Source organism: Monodon monoceros, unplaced genomic scaffold (assembly GCF_005190385.1).
Source record: "Monodon monoceros isolate NGI ecotype Baffin Bay Population unplaced genomic scaffold, NGI_Narwhal_1 Super_Scaffold_11, whole genome shotgun sequence".
Classification (NCBI taxonomy): domain Eukaryota; kingdom Metazoa; phylum Chordata; class Mammalia; order Artiodactyla; family Monodontidae; genus Monodon; species Monodon monoceros.
Genome location: NW_021703767.1, coordinates 20479568 through 20500651, shown reverse-complemented (window position 1 = coordinate 20500651; position 21084 = coordinate 20479568). Strand labels below are relative to the sequence as shown.

At 35.2% G+C, this 21084-nt stretch overlaps 1 pseudogene; it reads right to left on the bottom strand.

Annotated features, from left to right (window-relative positions):
• Nucleotides 1-939: 939 nt before the first annotated feature.
• The window catches only part of LOC114890224, a 43286-nt pseudogene continuing 23141 nt past the window's right edge, over nt 940-21084 (bottom strand).

The window sequence follows — 21084 nt, the reverse complement described above, 5'->3', positions numbered from 1 at the left end:
GTATGTGTGTGGCAATTTTCCCCAAATTATCAAAAATTGTGTGGCACTCTTTTTCTAATACATAACAGAGTACAGAATCACTGTGGTGTTTCTAGGGGTTAAGCAATACGTTGGGGCCTGGGTAGTAATTCAGTTGGTTAGTTTGACAGTTTGAGATAATCGCACTGTACATGTCACTAATTCTATCACTGTATTGTTATTGTCAGTACCTTGGAATCTTGACATTTCTTTTCCAAGCTATGCCACTTTTAGTTTTATTTTTCTGATTCCTTAAAAGGTAATGAAATTGTATTAGTTATGTATGAAAAGTATAACCTTTAATTTTTGAATCTATGTAGGAAAACATAATTTATATTCTTCAGCTTAGAAGTATTTATAAAACACCATAGAAAAATAAAGTGAGCTGAGTAATGATTTAATATATGGCACTTAGATCAAAAATAAAAGGTATTCACTGTACTATTATTTTTCTAAACAGTTTTTTAATACACAATTGTTAGGTATATCATTTTCTTTAATATTTAAAATTGTGTGGGTTTTACCTCTACACTTTTGTGAGAAGCAATTGTGTATTGGTTCTTTTGAGACTCTGTAGGAAATTATTTCAAGTTAATTCACTAGGAAAGTACTGAACCAGCAAATCAGCATTACTAGAAATGGCTCCCCATCATCTGTATTGTAACAGGATGCTAATAAGTGTTGGCTTCCTTCCCTGGTAGTGAACCCAACTCCATTTTACCAACCTGCCTGGAGTTCTTCCTTCTGTTTTCTACTTGTATCTACCATATTCTATAATGTATTTTATTTCATCATACTTACTAGCTATGGCTTCCATAACGATTTCTATCAGGAAGGCAGTAGAGCTTGAGAACATAAGTTTTGGCAGTTTAAACATTGGTTCAAATTTTAGCTCCATCACTTATTGGTTTGCAACCTTGTTCAGCTGAACTGAATTTCAATTCCTTCATCTGTAAAATGGGAATAACAAGAATTTACTCATAGGAGTGTATAGGAATTAAAAGAGAAAGATGCAAAGCATGTGACCCACCAGCTGCCACATGGTAAAAACCTTATACAATACCTGTTGTCTCCATTGTTGCTCTTATTATGACTACCATAAAATTAATGGTTATGAATTATATAGAAATACAGAAACTACATTTAGTTGTGCAAATGTTCCATTTGAAACTGGAAGCTAATATACAGAAAAAATTTTCTCCAACTCTGACAACTAAAAAGATAAAAATAGGGTTTCTTTGGTGGCGCAGTGGTTGAGAGTCCGTCCAGCGATGCTGCCGATGCAGGGGACGCGGTCTCGTGTCCCGGTCCGGGAAGATCCCACAGGCCGCGGAGCGGCTGGGCCCATGAGCCATGGCCACTGAGCCTGCGCGTCCAGAGCCTGTGCTCTGCAACGGGAGAGGCCACAACAGTGAGAGGCCCGCGTACTGAAAAAAATAAATAAATAAAAAGATAAAAATAAACAGAAAAATAAAAAGTTATATCTGTAAATTAAATTATTTTCAAAAGCAGAAGCTATGTATATTTATATCAATGGAATTAATTAATAGGAAATATGAACAAGCTTCTGAGTTAAGAACATCTTTAAAATATTTTGCTTAAGGAAAATGATACTTTGTAAAAGTGCAAAGTCTATTCGATATAGTCTATAGTCCAGACTGTCCCATGCTGTGATTATATCATAATGAGTGGGTAAACAAAAGTAGTAGAATAATTATAAGTTTTTAGGATGCAAGTTTCTTTTCATCCCTGGAATATCTTTTGTAGAAAAAATTAATTGTAATGTTGCTCAACTGAGCATGTCTGTCCTTCCATTTAGGACACTCACAAATCACAATGTACTAGACCTGACCCCCTGGGTAAAATGAATTTGACCAAAATATTTCAATCTCAAGAATATGGGCTATATTGAAAATCACTTTATCACTTTAAGAATTTGGACTGCACTACCATTGAAACAAGTATTGCATCTTGCTCATGGGAAAGGTATCATCATGGTAAATACTTAATTAGATAAAGATATTATTGGATTTTTTCATCAGTGTAAGAATAAAAGTATTCAGTTTGAGTTCTCAAGGCTTTGATTACAGTCTATGGTTGTAAATCCAGTCTTGTTCATCAGAAATATCAGTTATTAAAATATACATTTTAGTTAAATGGGTATTTGAGTTTTTAAGAGAGAATCTATCTCAAACTCAAATAAGGACATTTAATAATTTTACAGAAAAGGCAATGAAAACAAATTCCTCCCAACAAAGGCTTATTCATGTATATAAATACTGTTTAAAAAATGTTTTCATGGAATATACTTTAGAAACTTCAACATTTTAGTTGACCTATAATCCTTTAAGAATATTACAATGTGGCTATAAACCTATAAACCAAGGAGAAGTTTTAAATTAATTTAATCTATAGAGTGAATATTAAGACATTTTAGGTCTTAATCCATCAGATGGTATTTTCATTATGGTCAATAATTCAGAATTTATTGCGGTAGTACAAGTACTCAGAGGAGAGTTTTGTATCCCCATATTTATATTGAACATGCTTGAATTTTTTTAGGGTTTATAGTAGCTCAAATTAAATAGGCAATTTTTTAAGGCTTAAGTTAGAACACTAGAAAACTATTTAGATTCTATTCTTCTTGCTCCCTGCCTCAACTGAGTAATTAAAAACATCACTTTGCAAATGGATGCAGAGTACATGCCAGAGTTAATCTGAAAATTCACTCTCTACATAAATTAGGAATGGTGCATCCTAATTTCTCTGCAAACGTGTATCATATGTGATAACAGTGGTGGGGGTGAGGGAAGAATAAAGATTTTATAAACACATCAAAATTGTAGTTTGCTAGATGATTTCTGTGTGATTGAAATCTTCTATAAGCAAGGGAATATGTAGAAAAGTACAATTCCTGTTATTTTGGAAGCCAACATTAGTAGTTTATAGTGAAAAGATTTCTAATGCTTCTGAGTTTTATATTGTCATCAAAATTCTTATCATATAGAAAATGCTATAAATAATGTCCAGAAGATTAACAAAGATATTAAAGACTTCCCTAAAATTAACTGATTTGAAAGGGATTAATATCCACAGAGGAGAAAGTCCATTAACTCTTATTTAAATTCTGTTTATTGGGACTAAAATTATTGGTATGTTGCCATACGGTTCCTTAAAATCAATCGTACCTACTATCAATTATTTGCCAAGTTTCACTGCCTAAACATATGAAAAATATGGTTACACAGTGTTGGAAATGCCAAAACAAATTTGAGTTACAGCCCTAAGGGCTCAGAAAGCCAATTTTGAATATTGTCTTACATTAAATTAGGTTCTGCTCACTACGATTTAAATTTTTAATTTCTCTCCCTAATAGCCTAAACCTACTAGTTTGCCAAACATTCTTTGGTGTTGTTTATAGACAATTTATCTTAGATTTTTGTTAATTTGAATCATACTCCTGTTTAAATATAATGCCTAAAGTGAGCAAAAGACCACACTCATTTTATTTTTACATTTTAATATTTTGTTTATGGCATGATTATTTTTTAATTTTTATTTTATATTGGAATAGTGTTGATTTATAATGTTGTATTTGTTTCAGGTGTACAGGAAAGTGTTTCAGTTATACATATACATATATCCATTCTTTTTCAGATTCTTTTCCCATATAGGTTATTACAGGTGGCCACAGCTGGAGCCTAGGTCCTCTATGTGGAAACTGTGGTGTGGGTCTTTACAAGATGGTCAGTGAATTCCTGATAGGGAGGCTTAGTGAACACAGTCTCTTTCCAGAGGATGGGATGAGATAGTTGTAGGTCTTGGAGATGGCGTGGAAGGTGGATTTGGTGAAGTTATCCATGGTGATACTGCAGCCCCTGGCTGAGATGTAGCAGTCATTGATACTAGCCATCAACTGCAACTTCTTGGGCACAGGGGCTGAGACTATGCCAGTTCCTCTGGGGGTAGGGAAGAGGTATACCAGCACAGAGCCACAGCAGTTGGTTACTTTGAAAGGGTCGGTGCAGGGCTTGCCAATCTCATCCCCCCACTATCTTGTTGCACAGAGAGTATGGCGACCTTGGCTGGAATAATGGCCCCATAAATTGCAATGGCTCCCTCTTTGGAGCACTTAACACCCAGAATAACATGTTGTTGTAATTCCCAATGGTGATAAATGCCTTGAACCTGGTCTGCTGGCCAGTGTAGATCTGCTTTTGCACAGGTATACTCTTCAGAATCTCCTCCTTCAGGAACACTTTCAGGAAAAAGTCAGTGATCTCAGATTCCTTGATGGGCAGGGAGAGGTGATAGATATCCTCCAGGGACTAAATAAAAGATACCTGTGTAGATTTCATGGAAGGAGTAAATTTTTAAGCAGGAAAGAAAATTAATTCTATTCTTCCATTTATAAAAGTAGGAGTTCTGAGCCATATGTGTAGATACTTCTATTTGTTGAAATGCCTTACAAGAGTAGCCCAGTGTTAGGGCTTCCCTGGTGGCACAGTGGTTGAGAGTCCGCCTGCCGATGCAAAGGGCATCGTTCGTGCCCCGGTCCGGGAAGATCCCACATGCCGCGGAGCGGCTGGGCCCGTGAGCCATGGCCGCTGAGCCTGCGCGTCCGGAGCCTGTGCTCCGCAATGGGAGAGGCCACAAGAGGCCCGCGTACCGCAAAAAAAAAAAGAGTAGCCCAGTGTTAAAACATTGGGAATGTCAAACAGGTAATTAGAATCTTGTCACAGTAGGTGAACGTTCATACTGTTCTGAGCACAGGAGCAGAGAAAGCTTCAAATTTTATATTAATATGTTAGATCATAGAGTCTGTACGATCTCCGTATGATCTCCAACATTTATTTATTTAAATTTAACCCTTTTGACAAACATATACACGTGCACACATCCATACATCACTTCAATAAAAACATACTGGAAAATGAGAAATGAGGAACTGAATAAGAAAATAAATTACTTATTTCAATAAATACAAGAAGGAATATTTAGAAGTGAAGAATCAAGTGTATGGGTCATTGGATAAGAAGGGGTTCAGATGAGATTCATGCTTGAGTTTGAATGAGTGGGAAATAGTGATATATCTATTAGAATTATTGGACCAAGGACATGAAACAGTATCTTCAGACTAGTTATGATAAAGATATATTACCTCTTAGGATCTCACCAGTCATTCCAAAGATCATATGTAACGAGAGGTACAACCATTGGCCTATGTTCATTCTGAATAAAATGATGGTATTTCTATTCAGCCAGTGAAGTGCTAGAGGGCCATTTTTGGATTAGGCAGAATATTGAGAGGAAGACAAAGGAATATACTTCATTTTATTAAAGTAACAAAATGTGATGAAGGCTGAGAAATCTTGAACCAAGATGTCCTCTTGCACCAGATGTTCCTGAATACAGAATTCTTTGCAGTAGAGTATTTCAGCAAATATAGAAGTAAAATACCTACTTTTCTCATACAAGATTCTTGTTCCAGAAAAGAGATCTGAACTAGAAAGATATTGATCATTTGGTCATCAGCAAATAATACAATTTTCTATAAATTATCGCCAGCTCAAACCTAGCCATAATTAATTACGATTCTATCTGGAGGACATCAGAATTTGACTAGACTGTGTCATTGCATATAGCTTTGTATGTAACCATGTTACACTGTCACAACTAAGAAACCAACAGTGATACATTATTATAAACTAAACTTTTCAATGTGCTTAGATTTCACCAGTTTTTCCATTATTTTCCCTTTTCTGTTCCAGAATTCTATTGAGGACACCACATTGCATTTATTCATCATGTCTCCTTAGCTTCCTCTGGTCTATGATGATTTCATAGGTTTTCTTCTTTTGATGACCTTGGTGGTTTTGAGTTCTGTTCAGGTATGTTGTCCTTCACTGGATTTGTCTGATGTTTTTCTCATTATTAGACAGGAGTTAGGGGGTTTGGGGAAAGAATAGAGATGGAGTGTCCTTTTCATTACCTCGATCAGTAGATATGTGTCAGCAACACAACACTATCAGTGCTGTCAAACTAGATCACTTGGTTAAGGTAGTGTTTGTCAGGTTTCTCCATGGTAAAGTTATTATTTCCTTTTTCCTTTTGATATTCTCTTTTGTGGCACCAAGCTATTAATTTCCCCCCATATTCAGGGTGGAAGATTAAATTCTGCCTAAGGGAGGTGGATCATTTTTCTTTCTCTGTTTCTCTCTGTCCCTCTGTCTCTTTTTAGATTAGATATAGATAGATAGATACTGATATAGATAAAATTATGTATATATATATATATATATATATATATATATATATATATATATATATATGTGTTCATTTTCTAAGGTTGCCCTAACAAAGTACGACAGACTGGGTGGCTTAAACAACAGAAATGTATTTTCTCACAGTTCTGGAGGCTGGAATTCCGAGGTCAAGGTGCTGGTGCTGGCAGGGTTGGTTTCCCCTGAGGCTGTCTCTCGCCTTGGCCTGCAGATAGCCACCTTCTTGTTGCCTCTTTACATGGTTGTTCTTCTGTGTCCCTGTGCCCCTGATATCTCTCTCTGTGTATCTTAATCTCTCTCTTTTTTTTTTAATAAAGTCAGATTGAATTAAGAGCCACCCTAAAGGTCTCATTTTAATTTAATGAAATGTATTTGAATATCCCACCCCAAAATATGCATCCTTGGCACATGAATTATGTGGAGATAAAACCATTTGAGCACCGGCAGACACAGCAAAAGTTATTTACCTCTCCCCAACTACTTAAAAATAAATTATAAATGTCTCCTTTTATAAAATAAATTTACATTTATAAGGAAAATTTCTATTTGTAAAGATATCTCTATACCAGGAAAACGGGCTAGTCCAGGTACACCTCATGTCATCTAAGAGACTCTAATCTAAATTTCAAGACAACCTTTATATACCATAGATTTCCTTCCCTCACCCTCTCATAATTTGCCTTCTCAACCCAGAAGCCCAAAATTCCATTTCCCCTTGTTTACACTAAAATATTATATAAGCTGGCTGCCTCCTTGAGTTATGTTTTACTTTGCATACTCCCATGAGAATCTGTATAGATAATATTGTTTTTCTTTTGTTAATCTTTTATCAGTTTGATTTGCTAGCCACAGGCATTGGTTTTAAGAGGAGAGAGGAAGAGATTTTTTTTATCCTCCCCTACATTAATCACCACTTTAAGGCCTTATTTCTAAATACAGTCACATTCTGAGATGCTGAAAGCTAGGATTTCAACATATGAATTATGGAGAGACACAATTCAGACCATAACACTATCTCTCTATCATGTAGAATTCTTCTGTAAGGAAAATATTTCCCTTCTCTATTTATTCAATCATTTTTTTACACCATTATGGATTCAATAAGTAACTTATACCTTAAGTTATAATCCAGTACTACATTATTTATTTGTTGCTCAAATTTTTTAAGCTTGGGAACTCTTTCAGACTGTCTCCAGTAACTCTTTGAATGTCTTCATCCTTTAAAAAATTTTTTGAGCACTTCCTTATTTTGAGGTACTACATGAGGCTCCAAACTCATCTTGTATTTCCCTTGCTCCAGCCCTAGAATTAGCCATTTCTCCTAGGAGTCCTCGTTTCTTTCAGAGGAGAATATCACTTCTTATCATTCAGATCACACCTTCTTCTCCAGGAGGCCTTCCAGGAGTAACTGAAGTTCCCTGCTTCTGGAACCCCAGCATTTCCATAATAGTCTCTGCTGCTATTTTTCTTAATAATCAAAAGTAATTTAAAACCACCTTGTTTGGTGGTTGTATATTTATTAGTTTATTGTCTGTGTTCCTCTAAGGAATAAACTGCATGAGAACAGAAACATTGTTTTGATCTCCAATCAAGCTTCAGTGCTCACAAGAGGACCTGTCTCATAATTAACACTCAAAGAATATTTTCATGAGAAGGTATTAATAATTTATTTAGAAGTTACCTCAGGTTCAATCTGGTTGCATTTATTCTATCATTCTTTCAAATTATTCCATAGATCAAGATAGGCTAGGTCAAGCTGCAATAACTAGCATTAGGATTTTAATGACTTAACAAAAGCTTTTTTGTTTGTTTGTTTGATGTAGGCTGCTTCAGTCATATGACTCCTTCATATCAACTTGTGCTCCACAATTATCAAGTATGGAGAAAAATAAGGTATATCAGTGATACTCATATTTCATTGACAAACCAAATCACATAATTCCAAAGGAGCATGAAAGGCTAAGCTGTCTGGAGAAAAGGAAACATGATTATTAACATCTAATACTAATGAACATAAATTTGACAGTTTGTTTAATATTTGTGATTTCTTGGGGAAAGAAATGGTCTTAATTTTTTTTTCTTTTTTTAATTTCTCCAATTGACCTTACATATAATAATCATTCAACTATTTCCCTTTTTTTTCCTTTTTTTTAACTTAATTTTAATTCTTATAATCTTCTCCCAGGTTTTGAAGCTGGTGTTTGCAACTAAAGGTAAAATTATGAATGCCTTCAAATAATGTCCTTAAAGACATATAGGATATATGAGTGGATTTGCTTAATCCACAGCAAAAATCATGGTTCTCAATAATATAATAAAAGTTAAGATAGTGAAGGAAACTTCTCATGGCTCAGTGAACAATAATAGGATGGAATGATAAGAGAACTACATGGTCAGTTTCCTGGTCATTAACATGTTTTTAGTGTTAGGATGTCAAAAGATATTATGTCAAGGAAAAGAAGGCTTTGTGATTAAAAAAAGGTAGGAAAATTCAAGTTTAAACAAAGTAAATTAAAAATTAACGTATTTATTAACTGTTGGACTTCTTAGAATTCCCATTACGCTAAATGTGTCCCATGAATTTTCTGAAAAATATTTAATATATGGTATCTGCTAAAGTATTTGAAGGCAGGTATAGTTTTGGTCAAAAAAAAAAGGCCAAAAACAAAGGTTTGTAGTACAGGAAGTATATTTGGAAAGTCATCACGAAAAACAGGATTGAGGGACAGGGAATAAGAGAAAAACATTACAAGTATTGATCTTGGCTGACCTTGGCCTGCAGCAGCTTGAGGCAGGTTTTCAGTTCCCAGCCAGAGATTGAAGTCAGGCCATGGCAGTGAAAGTGCTAAATGCTAGCTACTAGACCACCAGGAACAAGTGGCTGCTGATGAGGCCCTGGCCCGTCAGCTGTGTAGAAATGAAATTCCACATAGAGATGGGAAATAAGTGAAACAATAAAGTGTTTATTAGAAGGAGAAAGGGTACCTGTGGATAGACACATGGGTGGACTCAGAGAGAGAGTCGTGCCCTCATAGTACTTTGAATCATTTATATGGGCCATTTCTTCAGGGTTTCCTTTGGCCAATCATCTTGCTTTGCCTGGTTCTGAGTTTGTATTTGGTTTGTCTCAGGGTCCTCTCATGTATGCATGTGCATCTCTTAGCCAAGATGGATTCCAACAAATGGGCCTATGGGTAGTTGACGTCACTTACTATGGGGTGGCACCCCTTCCCCTTTTGAGCTCCAAGGAGCCTTTCTGTGCATGTGTAGTCGGAAAGCTCTCCTTGACCTCGAGAATGAGAAATGTGTGGTCTCTTATCTGGGCAGAGCTTAGCTCCTCCTCCTCTTCATCTTGGAGTTTCTGTCCACAGGGGACAAACTCCAGCTGTTCAGCCTGGGACCCATCTATCTCCTACCTTAGGATGAGTTACTGAATTGGTCACTGCAAAGGTTGACTAGTATTAGATCTTACCTGTGACCTCTTGAAGAGCCTTATGGAATGCCTCTTAGAACTGGCTACCTGCAGCATTGAAGGGGGAAGATTTATCCACCCAACATCTATTCCTAAGAGGTCAATGATGGCTCCATGAGGGTTAATTACTTTCATGTCTGGGTTCACATGTTTGAATGTTAGGTTGGTTTCTAACAAGGATGTCAATGTCAATTTCTTAGGTTAGAAAAGTATCTTGGGATGGAGGAGATGGGTTCAAGATGGCAGAGTAGAAGGACATGAGCTCACTCCCTCTTGCAAGAGCAGTAGAATCACAACTAATTGCTGAGCAATCATCAACAGGGAAACACTGGAACTCACCAGAAAAGACACTCCATATCCAAAGACAAAGGAAAAGCTTCAATGAGATGGTAGGAGGAGTGCAATCACAATAAAATCAAATCCCAGGACCACTGAGTGGATGACTCACAAACTGGAGAACACTTATACCACAGAAGTCCACCGATTAGAGTGAAGGTTCTGAACCACAAGTCAGGCTTCCCAACCTGGGGGTCCAGCAACAGGAGGAGCAATTCCTAGAGAATCAGACTTTGAAAGATAGCAGTATTTGATTGCAGGACTTTGACAGGACTGAAGGAAATAGAGACTCCACTCTTGGAGGACACACACAAAGTAGTGTGCACATCAGGACCCAGGAGAGGGAAACAGTGACCCCATAGGAGCCTGAACCAGACCTACCTGCTAGTGTTGGAGGGTCACCTGCAGAGGCGGGGGGTGGTTGTGGCTCACTGCGGGGACAAGCACACTAGTAGCAGAAGTTCTGGGAAGTACTCCTTGGCATGAGCTCTTCCAGTGTCTACCATTAGCCCCCTCAAAGAATTGGGTAAGCTCCAGTGCAGGGTCATCTCAGACCAAACAACCAAGAAGGATGGAACACAGCCCCACCCATCAGCAAATGAGCAGATTAAAGTTTTACTGAGCTCTGCCAACCAGAGCAACACCCAGCTTTACCCACCACCAGTCCCTCCCATAAGAAAGCTTGCACAAGCCTCTTAGATAGCCTCATCCACCAGAGGGCATAAGCAAGGAAAACTACAATCCTGCAGCCTGTGGAACAAAAAACAAATTCACAGAAAGACAGACAAAATGAAAAGGCAGAGGACTATTTACCAGATGAGGGAACAAGATAAAACCCCAGAAAAAACAACTAAATGAAGTGGAGATAAGCAACCTTCCAGAAAAAGAATTCAGAATAATTATGATGAGGATGATCAAGGACCTCAGACAAAGAATGAAGGCAAAGATGAAGAAGATGCAGGAAATGTTTAACAAAGACCTAGAAGAATTATAGAACAAACACCTACAAGAATTAAAGAACAAACAAACAGAGATGAACAATACAATAACTGAAATGAAAACTACACTAGAAGGAATCAATAGCAGAATAACTGAGGCAGAAGAATGGATAGTGACCTGGAAGACAGAATGGTGGAATTCACCTCCACAGTACAGAATAAAGAAAAAATAATGAAAAGAAATGAAGACAGCCTAAGAGATCACTGGGACAATATTAAACACGCCAACATTTGCATTATAGGGGTCCCAAAAGGAGAAGAGAGAGAGAAAGGACCTGAGAAAATATTTGTAGAGATTATAGTTGAAAACTTCCCAAACATGGGAAAGGAAATAGCCACCCAACTCCAGGAAGTGCAGAGAGTCCCAAGCAGGATAAACCCAAGAAGAAACATGCTGAGACACAAAGTAATCAAATTAAAGAAAATTAAAAACACAGAAAAAATATTGAAAGCAACAAGGGAAAAATGACAAATAATATATAAGTGAATTCCCATAAGGTTAACAGCTCTCAGCAGAAACTCTACAAGCTAGAAGGGAGTGGCACAATATAATTAAAGTGATGAAAGGGAAGAACCTACAACCAAGATTACTCTACCTGGCAAGAATCTCATTCAGATTCGATAGGGACATCAAAAGTGTTACAGACAAGCAAAATCTAAGAGAATTCAGCACCACCAAACCAGCTTTACAACAAATGCTAAAGGAACTTCTCCAAGTGGGAAACAGAAGAGAAAAAAAGAACCTACAAAAACAAACCACAAATAATTAAGAATATGGTAACAGGAACATACATATCAATAATGAGTTTAAATGTGAATGGATTAAATGGTCCAACCAAAGGAAACAGGCTTGCTGAATGGATACAAAAAAAAAAAAACATAGATATGCTGTCTACAAGAGACCCATTTCAGACCTAGGGACACATACAGACTGAAAGTGAGGGAATGGAAAAAGATATTCCATAAAAATGGAAAGCAAAAGAAAGCTGGAGTAGCAATACTCATATCAGATAAAATAGACTTTAAAATAAAGAATGTTATAAGAAACAAGAAGGACACTACATAATGATCAAGGGATCAATCCAAGAAGAAGATATAGCAAATATATATATATATATATATATATATATATATATATATATATATACACACACAACATAGGACACTTCAATACATTATGCACATATTAACAGTTATAAAAGAGGAAATTGACAGTACCACAATTATAGTAGGGTACTTTAACACCTCACTTACACCAATGGACAGATCATCCAGACTGAAAATTAATAAGGAAACACAAGCTTTAAATGACACAATAGAACAGACAGATTTAATTGATATTTATAGGGCATTCCATCCAAAACCAGCAGATTACATTTTTTTCTGAAGAGCACATGGAGCATTCTCCAGGATAGATCACATCTTGGGTCACAAATCAAGCCTCAGTAAATTTAAGAAAATTGAAATCATATCAAGCATCTTTTCTGACCACAACACTATGAGTTTAGAAACAAATTACAGGGCAAATTGTAAAAAGCAAAAAAACATGGAAGCTAAACAATACCATACTAAATAACCAAGAGATCACTGAAGAAATCAAAGACGAAATCAAAAAATACCTAGAGACAAAAGGCAATGAAAACACGACAATCCAAAACCTATGGGATGCAGCAAAAGCATTTCTAAGACAGAAGTTTATAGCAATACAATCCTACCTCAAGAAATAAGAAAAAGCTCAAAGAAGCAATGTAACCTTACACCTAAAGGAACTAGAGAAAGAGAACAAACAAAACCCAAAGTTAGTAGAAGGAAAGAAATCATAAAGATCAGAACAGAAATAAATGAAATAGAAACAAATAAAAGAGTAGTAAAGATCAATAAAACTCAAAGCTGGTTCTTTGAGAAGATAAACAAGATTGATAAACCTTTAGCCAAACTCAAAAAAAAAAAAAAAAAAAGGGAGAGGACTCAAATCAATAAAACTAGAAATGAAAAAGGAGAAGTTACAATGGACACAGTAGAAATACAAAGCATCCTAAGAGACTACTGCAAGAAACTCTATGCCAATAAATTGGACAACCTGGAAGAAATGGATAAATTCTTAGAAAGGTATAACCTTCCAAGACTGAACCAGGAAGATATAGAAAATATGGACAGACCAATCACAAATAATGAAATTGAAACTGTGAGTCAAAATTTTCCAACAAACAAAAGTCCAGGACCAGATGGCTTCACACGTGAATTCTATCTAACATTTAGAGAAGCGCTAACAGCCATCCTCCTCAAACTCTTCCAAAAAATTGCAGATGAAGGTACACTCCCAAACTCATTCTAAGAGGCCACCACCACCCTGATACCAAAACCAGACAGAGACACTAAAAAAAAGAAAAGTACAGATCAATATCACTGATGAATATAGATGCAGAAATCCTCAACAAAATACTAGCAAACAGAAACCAAAAGCACATTAAAAGGATCATACACCATGATCAAGTGGGATTTACCCTGGGATGCAGGGATTATACAATATATGCAAATCAATCAAAGTGATACAAACATATTAACAAATTGAGAATAAAATATGCACACATATTTAGGATAAAAACTCTCCAGAAAGTGGGAGTAGAGAGAACCTATCTCAACATAATAAAGGCCATATATGACAAACACAGCAAATATCATTCTCAATGGTGAAAAATGGAAAGCATTTCCTCAAAGATCAGGAAGAAGACAAGGATGTCCACTCTCACCACTATTATTCATCATAGTTTTGGAAGTCTTAGCCACAACAATCAGAGAGGAAAAAGAAATAAAAGGAATACAAATTGGAAAAGAAGAAGTAAAACTTTCACTGTTTGCAGATGGCATGATACTATATAGAGAGAAGCCTAAAGATGCCACCAGAAAAATACTAGAGCTAATCAAGAATTTGGTAAAGTAGCAGGATACAAAGTTAAGACACAGAAATCTCATGCATTCCTATATACTAACAATAAAATATCAAAAAGAGAAATTAAGGAATAACTACATTCACCAGTGCCTCAAAAAGAATAAAATACCTAGGAATAAACCTACCTAAGGAGGTAAAAACCTGTACTCAGAAAACTATAAGACACTGCTGAAAGAAATCAAAGATGACACAAACAGATGGAAAGATATATCATGTTCTTTGGTTGGAAGAATAAATATTGTGAAAATGACTATACTACCCAAGGCAATCTACAGATTCAATGCAATCCCTATCAAATTACCAAAGGAATTTTTTACAGAACTAGAACAAAAAAAATCTTAAAATTTGTATGGAGACACAAAAGACCCTGAATATCCAAAGCAATCTTAAGGGAAAAAAAGGAGCTGGAGGAATTAGACTCCCTGACGTCAGACTATACTACAAAGCTACAGTAATCAAGACAATATGGTACTGGCACAAAAACAGAAATATAGATCAATGGAACAGGATAGACAACCCAGAGATAAACCAATGCACCGATGGTCAACTAATCTATGACAAAGGAGGCACAGATATACAGTGGAGAAAAGACAGCCTCTTCAAAAAGTGGTGCTAGGAAAACTGGACAGCTACATGTAAAAGAATGAAATTAGAACACTCTCTAACACTATACACAAAAATAAACTCAAAATGGATTAAAGACCTAAATGTAAGACCAGACACTATAAAACTCTTAGAGGAAACATAGAAAGAACACTCTTTGACATAAATCACAGCAAGATCTTTTATGACCCACCTCCTAGAGTAATGGAAATAAAAAGTAAAATAAACAAATGGGACCTAAGGAAACTTAAAATTTTTGCACAGCAAAGGGAACTATAAACAAGATGGAAAGACAATCCTCAGAATGGGAGAAAATATTTGCAAATGAATCAACCGACAAAGGATTAATCTCCAAAATATATAAAGAGCTCATGCAGCTCAACATTAAAAAATCAAACAACCCAATCCCAAAATGGGCAGAAGACCTAAATGAGAAGACATATGTCTCCAAAGAAGATATACAGATGGCCACAAAGCACATGAAAAGCTGCTCAACATCACTAATTATTAGAGAAATGCAAATCAAAACTACAATGAGGTATCACCTCACACCAGTTAGAATGGGCATCATCAGAAAATCTACAAACAACAAATGCTGGGGAGGATGTGGAGAAAAGGCAACCCTCTTGCACTGTTGGTGAGAATGTAAACTGATACAGCCACTATGGAGAACAGTATGGAGGTTCCTTTAAAAAATAAAATTACCATATAACCCAGCAATCTCACTACTAGGCCTATACCCAGAGAAAACTATAATTCAGAAATACACATGCAGCCCAATGTTCATTGCAGCACTATTTACAATAGCCAGGTCATGGAAGCCACCTAAATGCCCATTGACAGATGAATGGATAAAGAAGCTGTGGTACATATATACAATGGAATATTACTCAGTCATAAAAAGGAATGAAATGGGGTCATTAGTAGAAACGTGGATGGACCTAGAGACTGTCATACTAAGTGAAGTATGTCAGAAAGAGAAAAACAAATATTGTATATTAATATGTATATATGGAATCTAGAAAAATGGTACAGATGAACTGGTTTTGCAAGGTAGAAATAGAGGCACAGTTGTAGAGAGCAAACATATGGACACCAAGGGGGAAAGTGACATGTGGGTGTTGTAGTGGTGGGATGGGTTGGGAGATTGGGGTTGACATTTATACACTGATATGTATAAAATAGATAATTAATAATAACCTGCTGTATAAAAAATAAATAAAATAAAATTGAAAAAAAAAAAAAAGTCCCTTGGTAGGAAATAAAGGCAAAAGGCCTAGGTAGGTCTAAGTGAAACCTTGTAATAGGAACTAGTGCAAACTTGGACAGTCTGTTCATAAGCAACTGCTACATCAGAAGCTAGAATAAGAGTTGCAACCCAATTTTTTTTCATGTATTTAAAACATTGAAGGATAAGGTCAGGAAGCAAATTATAAGCTTTACAAAAATGTATATAATAGACCTTACTATTGATGATTCTTCATAACATTAGCAAGAATAAAATATATATATAAAGGCAGTTCTAATCTAGCCTCTAAGAACTCTTAATTGTCACATAAATTTTAAGAGCCATCACAGTGTAAAATGCCAAAATTGTAGTTATTTAAATATATGTGTATGCATATACACACACACACACACGTGTGTATGTATATGCATACACATATTTATCTCTTACAAATAATCTTATTTTTCATTTTCAAATTTGTATACCAAGTTTTCACTTTTCTCATTTAGAACACATTTATGGAATGTAATGGAAGTATTATTGCTTTCATAGGCTTAATGTCTGCAACTCAATTAAAAGCAAAACTACAGAACAGCCATTTAACAATACAATAATTCTCAAGTTATTGTACACAGTGATAAATATCCACTGAGCAAACAGTATACAAGGACATTGTTTCCACAAATATAATTGGAAACAGAAAACAGGAAAAGCAATTTAGAAATGAGAGAGAATAAAAAAAAAACTAAAAGATTGGCTTTCAATACTCTAGAACTCCCAGGATTTGTGCTTTCATGTTTTCATGACCTTTCTTACAGGATCTCAATGTATAGACATTAAAGTCTAGAGTGTAAAAAGATAATAGCTATAATGATATGTCTCATACATTTCATTAAAAATGTTTTTAGTTTTTTTTTTTTTCTTTTTAGTTTTTTAAGGAACCTCCATACTGTTCTCCATAGTGGCTGTATCAATTTACATTCCCACCAACAGTGCAAGAGGGTTCCCTTTTCTCCACACCCTGCTCAGCATTTGTTGTTTGTAGATTTTCTGATGATGCCCATTCTAACTGGTGTGAGGTGATACCTCATTGTAGTTTTGATTTGCATTTCTCTAATAATTAGTGATGTTGAGCAGCTTTTCATGTGCTTCTTGGACATCTGTATGTCTTCTTTGGAGAAATGTCCGTTTAGGTCTTCTGCCCATTTTTGGATTGGGTTGTTTTTTTAATGTTGAGCTGCATGGGCTGTTTATATATTTTGGAGATTAATCCTTTGTCGGTTGATTCATTTGCAAATATTTTCTCCCATTCTGAGGATTGTCTTTCCATCTTGTTTATAGTTCCCTTTGCTGTGCAAAAATTTTAAGTTTCCTTAGGTCCCATTTGTTTATTTTAGTTTTTATTTCCATTACTCTAGGAGGTGGGTCATAAAAGATCTTGCTGTGATTTATGTCAAAGAGTGTTCTTTCTATGTTTCCTCTAAGAGTTTTATAGTGTCTGGTCTTACATTTAGGTCTTTAATCCATTTTGAGTTTATTTTTGTGTATGGTGTTAGAGAGTGTTCTAATTTCATTCTTTTACATGTAGCTGTCCAGTTTTCCCAGTAGCACTTATTGAAGAGGCTGTCTTTTCTCCATTGTATAACCGTGCTTCCTTTGTAATAGATTAGTTGGCCATATGACCCAGCAATCCCACTACTGAGCATATACCAGAGAAAACCATAATTCAAAAAGACACATGTACCCCAATGTTTATTGCAGCACTTTTTACAATAGCCAAGTCATGAAAGTAGCTTAAATGTCCATTGACAGATGAATGGATAAAGAAGCTGTGGTACATATATACAATGGAACATTACTCAGCCATCAAAAGGAATGAAATTGGGTCATTTGTACAGATGTGGATAGACCTAGAGACTGAATTGAATTATGGTCATACCAAGTGAAGTAAGTCATAAAGAGAAAAACAGATATTGTATTTTAACACATATATGTGGAATCTAAAAAAATGGTACAGATGAACTGGTTCACAAGGCAGAAATAGAGATACAGATGTAGAGAATAAACATATAGACACAAAGGGAGGACAGCAGGTGCAGGGTAATGGGATGAATTGGGAGATTTGGATTGACAGATATACACTGATATGTAAAAGATAGATAACTGATAAGAACCTGCTGTATAAAAAATAAATTAATAGAATAATTTTTTTTTTAAAAATGGCAAAAAAAATATGTGGTTTCTTATATTTTTGGATTATATTTCCCCAAACCATCTGATTGAAATATTGTTTTCACAGCGAACTCTGGAATTGAATCTGGCTTCAGCTTTATGGAAAATAGCACACAAATATCATGAATTGATTATACAGCCTTGATAACTTTTATCTAAGTGTTCAGTTCCTTCAGTGATGAATGAACAGTAACAAGTATTGCCATTTGTAGGAAACTATGGAATTTTCCAATGAAGAGTACATGTCAGATAAAGATACCTTAACTTTCAGAAGGATACTGGTTCAAATACCTTCTTGTACAGGTAGCAACGGAGAATATTTTAAATCAAATATTCTCTTTGTCTATATTATCTGCTCATGAGCTTTAACCAAGTGCTATTCATTTACATTTAACCCCAACATCAAATATAGGTTATACGTTAATCCAAGAGCAATATATATGATTTGGTCAAAGACATTTCAATGTTGTCACATTCCATAATCATACATTATTATATATGGAATTAAACCCAATTACACTGACACCAAAATTGCAGAATCTAACATTCAAATTAAAAAAAAAACATCTAAAAGTATTTCTCACTATAGTGGTTAATTTTATATTTCAACTTGGCTAGGCTATTGTGCCTATTTGTTTGCTAAAGCACCAGTCTAGATGCTGCTGTGAAGCTAGTTTTTTTAGATATGATTAACATTTTAAAAAGTAGACTTTTAGTAAAGCAAATTAACCTCCATAATGACTATTATCAGTTGAAGACCTTACTAGAAAATATTAAGGTCCCCCAAGAAGGAATAAAATCTGCCTTCAGACTGTCTTTAGATTCAAGACTACAACAATTCTTTCCAGCACTTTTAGCCCTGTGGCCTGCCCTGAAAATTTTGGACACTTCCACCCCTACAATTGCATAAGCCAATTCTTTAAAATAAATGTATATGTTTTTCTGGAGAAAAATTGGGGGTTAAGACTTCAACATGTGAATTTATGGGAGTGGGACTTGAACATTCAGCTCATAACAGGAACACTCAGTATATGCACCAATACTTAGACATAATTTGATCACATTTGAATGATTAATTCTATCAAAAATTTCTCGCCAACATCCTTTTATTTTTCTTTGTGGACACCTGGGGCAGTGAGGCATTTTGAGTTATTTCAATTTTTCAAATTCCATTTTAATTTGTTTGTTGACTTTTGATTATATCTTTTAGTATACTATTGTAATGGTTGTTTCTGGTATTGAAATATACTTACCAAATTTTATATAGGTCACTCGTTTAACATTTTACCCTTTCAAATAAAAGAAAGAAACCAAACAATTTCCATAAGTCTTCTTACCCTCCCAGCAGTGCCATATTAGGGAACTTTTCACTTTCACCTGTTTTGCTGAAAGCCATTTTGATACGAAGTCTTACTTGTTTTACTGGCTATTAACTAGCTAGCCAGTAGTTAAAATTTTCTTTTCTACTGAATAGAAATTATTTTTAAAAATTACTCTATATATTGAATACATGCCAATTGTGTTTAACTCTTTTCTCCCTGCATATAAAGTACTTTGAGATCATAATCCATGGCATATTTTATTTTTAATCACTTTAGCTTGTAGGAATTGGTGAGCAGAATAAACTGATAATTATGGGTCCAAAACTTGGAAAGTAAAAGGTACTAGACAGCTATAATATAAGTTTAAGAAAGTGGAAACTCAGGAGTAAGGACACATAGTCCAGCCCTAGAAGATAAAATAATATTTTGCTATATTTACTATTTTAAAACCATTTTAGCAAGAGGGTCTTAGCATTGGTTGCTAATGTCCCTATCAGTGGGAGAATGACAGAATGGAAACTACCAGAGCAGAGTTCCTCAGATATCTTGTTTAAGGAGCAAAGTGTTGAATACTGGAAGAACCACTGTAGAATTCTTAAATAAATTAACTTTCCAAGTTAGAGTGTCTAACATTTTCAATACTGCAATAAAACACCTGCATACCAGAAAGCACCATGGGGACTTCAGTGGAATAAATATCTGTCTCACATGGTAGACACCTGTCAAATGTTAATGATGACAGTGACAGCTTAAATAACTCTCATTGGGCTTAAGAGAAGCAATGTGTGCATTAGAAAGCGAAAAGAAGAATAATTTATGTCATATCTTATTTTTACATAGAAGATCTTAAAGCCAATCAACCATTCTTACTTGAAAGTTATGCTATGCCCAATAATGAATAGCTTTTCAAAGCAATCCTTGAGCACAGTGATTTTTTCACTTTCTGCACATTAATTTCCCATAGTACATAAGATGAAATCTCTGAATGTCTCTTTTGGTCCTGATCATTATACAGGCTATCATTAAAACCATAAAAATGATAACCCACTATGTAATCATACTCAAATACATTCTATCGTGTATTCCACAGAATGTTGAAAATAAATTTAGCAAATGTAGGAGCTTGTGGTTTTAAATCACTAAACACTAAAATAAGGCATCTTGATCCTCTAAAATTGAAAGCCTAATATAACTAAATCACATATATAACATTTTTGTGATATTACTAGTTGAATATCAACAGTATATATATATATATATATATATATATATATATATATATAAGGTTAGCTTTTTGTTTTTATTAATAAAGATAATATCAATATTGCCAATATCCCAGACACCAGGGTCTGTATGGATTTCAAGATAGATACACTATTAAATAGCAATGAAATTCAATAATGATTATTGAATGGGGATCTTCACTGGGCATCTCTGGTCTGGCTCACAATCTACCACCACCATCCTTATTGTCTCCGAGGGCCTCCTTTCTTTCTTTCGTGAGTTTTCTGATGAGTAGCTGGAGCCTGCACCATTGGGTTAGTGTTTGGGCTGGTTCCCAGGACTGCCCATCAGCCTCATTTCTCTTTCTTTCTTTCTTTCTTTCTTTCTTTCTTTCTTTCTTTCTTTCTTTCTTTCTTT